Source organism: Coffea arabica, chromosome 2c, assembly GCF_036785885.1.
Source record: "Coffea arabica cultivar ET-39 chromosome 2c, Coffea Arabica ET-39 HiFi, whole genome shotgun sequence".
NCBI classification, from domain to species: domain Eukaryota; kingdom Viridiplantae; phylum Streptophyta; class Magnoliopsida; order Gentianales; family Rubiaceae; genus Coffea; species Coffea arabica.
Window position 1 is genome coordinate 46,891,362 of NC_092312.1, and position 5,496 is coordinate 46,896,857.

At 39.1% G+C, this 5,496-nt stretch overlaps 1 long non-coding RNA gene across 1 annotated transcript; it reads right to left on the reverse strand.

Moving 5' to 3' along the window:
* Positions 1-699: 699 nt before the first annotated feature.
* LOC140035970 (uncharacterized) lies at positions 700-3,240 on the reverse strand. Its single transcript, XR_011839865.1, has 3 exons — positions 3,053-3,240; positions 1,635-1,695; positions 700-907 (listed from the first exon to the last, which is right to left on the reverse strand). It is a non-coding gene; the product is annotated as an uncharacterized lncRNA (long non-coding RNA).
* Between the last annotated feature and the right edge of the window lie 2,256 nt (positions 3,241-5,496).

Consider the following 5,496-nt stretch of genomic DNA (forward strand, 5'->3'; position numbering starts at 1 on the left):
TTCGCAGCTAACCCACTTTAACAATATAACCAACTAATTAATGATAGAATATAACTACTAAGTAACTATAGAAATATAAACAACATAAAACAGAATATTGCAAGTCATAAACCCCTCTAAATCATAAAACAAGGCAATACAACACATTCGATCAAAACAAGTCACATAACTTATAGAGCATTAACCCTAGGTATCGCTCAGGCACTACACTTAATCAAGGCTCTAAACACGTGAATAAGAAGGATCCCAAATCCCATGAATATCTTCAATATTTTTCAAGTCCAGACTATTCGCATTCCCTGTGCCTTTGCTTTCGCAATCCAAACTTATCCCAATATTACGCGAGATCTTAACTTATCGTAAAGGTGTCACTCATTGGTATTCGGGGACAAGAATCCAAAAATATGATAATTCACCACTCAAGCTGGCCAGGCTCAAGAGCAAATCACCCGTATTAGAGATTCCTACCCAACATACATATCTAAGGTCCCCAACAATAGACAATTGTTCCATACTTAACAAGTCAATTCCCACAGTCCGAGAACCTTCTCCCGGCACGAGCTCAAAAGGAGCTCTGATACCATCTGTGACGACCCCACCTCCCCCTAAGGCGTACCAGAGGGTTTGGCGGACCGCCTGCCCAGCTCTCGCCAGGACTCACTCACTAAAATCATGTGCACACACCCCAAGCACCATTAATAATATCCGCAATCCCAGCTTATAATTTACATTGATAGAAACCAAAGTACAAAGTCTTGATATACTTAAACTAGTTCAAAATATATACAATCCAAGTACAAATGTTCCATTCGAGGAATAGCGCGAGTACAAAACCAAAATTCAAAACACAGTCTAAAGTAACTAGACTACGCTAGCCTTTACATCTCTTATGCCTCGCTCGTACCCCCTGTAAGGAGAACAAATAACGTGGTATGAGCTAAAAGCCCAGTGAGGTTCCAAATAGCAAATTGACCATTATTTATAAATACAAGTTTTCGATTTAGCAAGGTAACGAGCATGAAGAGTTCATAAAAGTGAGCAATAACACTCACTTCAAGTAGCAATCTCAAAATGAGCGAGTATAAAAATTTTCATAAGAAACAATCATCCAATAAACAATAATCATTTCAAGCATAAGGATACGGATAGCTCTCAGGAGCCAACTTCCATTCATCATCAGGAGCTTGATCACGTAGTAGTTGACACTCCGTCAACTTTCAAGTAAAGGAACCGATCCAGTAGAACACCACTTAAACGACTCTCCGTCCATCGTTCAACCCCCAGCTGGGCCCAAAATCCTCAAGAACACGGGTGGTAATACTCGAGTATACCGATTAGTCGAGGAGATATCACTCCACTCGACAATACAAGAGACCCAGGGTTCGTTACCCAATCGACCAAGCCCTTGCCGGCTCGACTAGAGTAACTCGCCACAGGGTTTCTGGAATTCCAGGAAGTGCGCGCATCATAAACAAGTATATCAAGTCAATTGCAACAATAAACAAGTATATCACGTAAGGGCAAGTGCGATAAAGTACACTCTTGCCCTAACAATTCACGCATGTGGCATGTAATCATATTGGCACGTATCAAGTACAAGTATCAAGTTCAATTCAGTATTTGAAAGCACTCACCAAAAGATATAGTGCCTTTACTGGTCACTTTCAGGTTATATTCCGAGTTCGGAGTCCAAATCTGCGATAAAACTCAGTTTGAGAACTTTGAAACATGACTAGAGTTCGAAACTTAGACGTTTCGTTCAATAAAATCAAGAATTTGAAATTCACTCGGATAGTAGTCGTGAAACACTTGCTCACTTTTTAAACGGTAAAACTTTGTAACATTTATACTTGAAAATGCCATGCGAGTCGAAAGTACAAGAGAAACATATTCCAAATAGTCATTATTTCATTTCTCAAGGGTACAAGCTCGGCCAAGTCCTTCCTTATATACCTCGGAACAAGAATACTCAAGTACCCTAGATGGTTCAAGCAGTAATCACTCTTAACCCTTACTCAAGTTGCAAGTAGTTCTCTAGTTTTCGAGCGTAAATTTGGGCAGCATGCCCTTTGTGTTTACCTAATTTTCCAGCCTTTTAGGCTTCATTGTTTTTCTCAAACACAACCCAACATTATACATCTCAGCCATTCATGTCAAGAGCCGTTCCATAGGCTCACAATATCATAATAATAAGATTCACAACAGTAGCAAGTACAGAAGTTCAATGTGGCACAAAACAGATTTGACGTACAAATGCGGAAATAACATATCCGAGGCTACGCTTATCGGATTGAGACGTAACCTATGCCGTTTCGAAGCTAAGACACAGAGCTACAATGTTCATGAAGGTCACTTAGTCCAGTTTCTAATGTAAATTGGTCAAATTCTCCAATTACCAAACCAGAAATCAATTCACCGGCTGTTTAAATGCAGAACACTGTAATGGACATAACTCAGTGTACACAAGTCCGAATCAGGTGTTCTTAGAGGCATTTTAAAGCTACTTCAGAGCACTACAACTTTCATGTTTTGGTCCAGAGCTAAATCAGAATGGATCCTGGTCAAAAATCGTGATAAACTGGACTGAACTGAAGAAACGGACTACTGGGAAATTCTTAAAGCAGTAGGGGTATTTTGGACTTTTCACGTTCTACGTTGCTCCGATTGAGCTGAAATTTTGTAGACACCTATAAAACACCATTCTATACAACTTTCCTTCTTTTACCAAAGGCCAATTCGGCCTCTAACATACAGATACAATTTCGGACAGAATGCTTGGGAAATTTTCCAGAAATCTGGAATTTTTAGCTCTAAGTGTAGTTTCCTCAAATTTCTGGTTCCAATCACCACTAAACAACCTTATATAACTTTAATTGCAACATTCATGCATCATACATCAACTTGAGCAGAAAATCAGGAACCCTAGTTCATCAAATAAATTGGGGAAAACTACTAAAACATGCTCATCATCCATAATCTCACCATAAAATCAAGTTACTAGGCTTAATATAACAAGATTAGAAGTAAAACTTGGAGAGATAAACTCTCTTACCTTGAATAAAAGTCACCAAGAGTAGCACAAGCTCTCCCCTTCAAGAATCACACCACAACTCACTAGCTAGTCACTCAAGAACAAGTTTAATCGGTTTATTTTGTTTGATTTCTCCCTAAGTTGTTGGATTGAAGATGAAATGAAGGAGTTTTTTTTTTCTTCTTGTTGTTCCTCCCCTCTCTCTCTCTCGGTTCTTATGCAGAAATATGGAGGAAGATGAGGCTTGGTTTGTCTTATATGGAAGTAAGAGGTTAAGGGTAATTGTGTCCACAATTTTTGGCCAACACTTGGCCTATTCTTGTCCACAAAATTTTTCTCTTTCTTTCCTTGTATTTGAGCCACAATTTCGGTCAAGCTATAATCATGAGGGGGAAGATATTTTGTTCAAGTTCAATAAATTTGTTTGGTAAGCAAAAATGGTGGTCAAGCGGTGCGTTCAATCGGTAATGCGCGGGACCCGCCGGTTCGCGCCGTTTTTCTTAAAAACACCCGTACTAGAGTTTTTACTTTCCATTCACTAACCTTACCTCATTGCTACTACTCACATATTATTTCTCACTTAAAAGTCACTTTTAATCATCAAATTGATCCTTGGCCAGTACCGAAAATTTCATCCGGCGGAAAAATCACAAAACCCTAATTTTGCTCAAATCTTGAAACCGAAGTGTAAAACCTTATTTTCTAGGTTTATTTACTCTTATAGTTGAACAATTGGATAGTAGAGCTTTAATAAATAATAATTTTCAAATAAAAGGAAATTTTTAAGAAAACGTGAGGAATTTTCCAATTCCAGTAATTAAAATTAGGGTTTCAATTAAAATATGAGAGATTTAGGAAAACCGGTTAGTCACAAGTAAACTAGGGTTTTTGGCTACCATATTAGGGTTTCTAGTTTTTTTTTAAAACAAAATTAGGTTTTAAATCAAACCCAAAGAAATACACTTTAATATTTTCTTCACAAACAACCTCCTAATATTCGGGATGTTACACACATCAGTCCCCTCCACTTGAGAAGGATTTGTCCTCAAATCCGGATAGAAATGGATGATACTACAAGCGTTGGTAGTATGAAGCCCAAATCTAATGCCACCACATATTGGGCCTCATACTATGATTCGGTGCTCATGTCTCTTGGTTAGTTTGAAAATGCTCACAACCCAGCCAAGAAAAACTCATGGCTTTACTCCAATGGCTCCTCTTGTTTGTATAATTCCCCTTCTCTTGAAAGCAATTTGCCCACAAATTGAAGCACGAATGGTGACAAGACGAGTTACATGCCTTTGACTCAATCTTGTTACGATTGCTACAGATGTCATCCAATGCAAAACCCACGTGCTAAGTTGGAAAATAACCCTTGTCGAACCTTGAATCTCACAAACTATCTTCAATGTGTGCTCAACTTGATCGTTTGTGGTCACGAAGTAAGGGTCCTCAAAGTGGTGTGAAGTGTATCCCATGAAATCGAACTCCGGCCAGAACACACTTGCATGGTCCCATGGCGGATTTGGTGATGTTGGAGCTTCATGTGTACTAAGAGCAAGACGAAAATCACAATGGTCATTGAGGTACTTGTTCTTTAAACGAACCCTTGGTACACAACCATTCCCAAAATGTGGAGTGTTCCCTTCAAGATGAGGTCGAATCAACTCCCTTTTGGTGTGGACTGATTTGAGTTGACATTGTTCCATGAACGGATACCAACGGGGTTTAACTCTTGGAGGCTTGCAAAGCCTATAATTGATTTTGGAATGGAACGCACTAAGAACAGCTCAACTTCCCTTTGCCTGATCTGTATAAAAGAAGAAACACTAAACAAAGCAAAGGTAAGTTCGTTAGGAAAATAATAGGCCTTCACCGGATTGTTCAAGATCAGCCCACTTTCTCTCTTTTCTTCCTTTTTACCACCCATCTCATCAGATTTTTCCATCTCTTTTTCTAGTTCAACAGCTGACCCTTTCATCTCGCTGCTTTCAACTCCCTCGGGTTTTACCTCTTCAGGCACAATTCCCTCATCTAGCCTTTTCTCCATTCTATAACGCTCACTCAAGCACATTTTCATGTATGCTAGATCAATACAATGCTGGTCACAAGTAAGTGATACAAGTACAAAACGACGACTATTAAATAAGAAGCCATACTTATTAGTATGTCCGTCATATTTAACTTCTCGCCTCGACATCCATGCTTTGTCCAACAACACAGGAGTCACTTGAATTGGGACTACATGACACAACACCTCGTCCACATATTTGCCGATTTGAATAGGTACAAGTGTGTGCTTAGTAACCCAAACAACACCATGAGTGCTCATTAACTTGTACAGTTGAAGATGATCAATGGTTAGAAGATTTAATTTCTCAACCATGATAGCACTTGCAAGGATGACTTCACAACTCCCATCAATGGGCAAGCTACAAATTTTATCTTTGACACCGCAACGAGTA